This window comes from Dasypus novemcinctus, chromosome 3 (assembly GCF_030445035.2).
Source record: "Dasypus novemcinctus isolate mDasNov1 chromosome 3, mDasNov1.1.hap2, whole genome shotgun sequence".
Taxonomy (NCBI): Eukaryota; Metazoa; Chordata; class Mammalia; order Cingulata; family Dasypodidae; genus Dasypus; species Dasypus novemcinctus.
The window spans coordinates 160,758,659-160,759,998 of NC_080675.1; positions in this window are offsets into that span (position 1 = coordinate 160,758,659).

Sequence of the window (1,340 nt, forward strand, 5' to 3'; positions counted from 1 at the left end):
GAAAGTATATTTCACCATAAATTATTCATTGCACCCATTTTGGATCAATATTTATAGATATTCACATGCTCTTTATAAAGCTTGGGAGATTCTTTTAAATGTCATAATTTCCTCCTCAAAGCCAATGTCAGAAACACAGCTGACAATAAATGAGCACTTGAGGTGCATGCCTTATTTTTCTCCATCCTTTAGCATCAGGGCAGTATGATACACTGTGGGTGTTTCTGTTACTGTTCTGCCAAAATACCCTATTGCTGACCTACTACATTCTACAAAATAGCTACGTTTTATAAGAACAAATAGAAGAACTGGTAGCCTTTACCCATTGAATGAGAAAAAAAGGGGGGACCGCTATCATGTAGAATTTCAGGTAAGGAGTTTTGCATTCAATCCCATAAATTCACCGTAAGGAAGCAATGAAAATTCCCAGAAAGTCTGGTGGGAGAAAGAGCCCAGATTACCCCTCCCAGCTTTCTAGAGAACTGTTCCATGCCTGTGGTCTGCTGGCAACAAGTCTGAACATGAGCTTCAGAAGAAAGAGAGGGTCGAATCAGAGCATGCCCTGCCAATATCAAAAATTACCTATTTCACCTCCTTCATGCCCTCCAAGAGCTCAGATTTCCCACTTATGAACAAATCAACACCTACAGGGCTCTTTTCTCAGGCCTTCTGCCAAGAGCATCACTGCAGTGAGAGAAAAATGGGTTTCAAGAGCTGCCACAATTAATTCACCCATCCTGTTTAAGAACCAGATATATTTTCTCCTTGCACCATCAGCAAAACATTGTATTTCTACCTTTCTAATTAGAACAGTAGAAACAAGCCAAAACTATTGAAAATAATATGAAAACAGGATTTTCCTGTTTTGATCGCCTGCCCCTCCTAATGCAAAGCAATTACAAAAGTAAATGAATTTGGTAAATTCAAAGCATAGTTTAAAAATTAAATAAATTAAAAAAATAAAAATGGATCATCACTATTATTATTGACTGCACAAATAATTATCTTTTCTATCGCACGAAAGAGGTGGAGCCAGTGCAATTGTGTAATTGTAGATGGTTTTGCAGGAACCAAAACTAAAGCCCAAACCTCAAAATCTAAGAAATCTTGGGGAGTGGATGTGACTCAAGCAATTGAATGCCTGCTTCCCACATAGGAGGACCTGGATTCTGTTCCCAGTGCTTCCTAAAAACAAAACAATACAAAACAACAAGCACACAAACAAAAAAGCCACCACAGGGGAGCCAATATGGCTCAGTGGTTGAGCACCAGCTTCCCACATACAAGAGCCTGGGTTCAATCCCCAGTCCCAGTACCTAAAAAAAAAAAAAATTTACAAC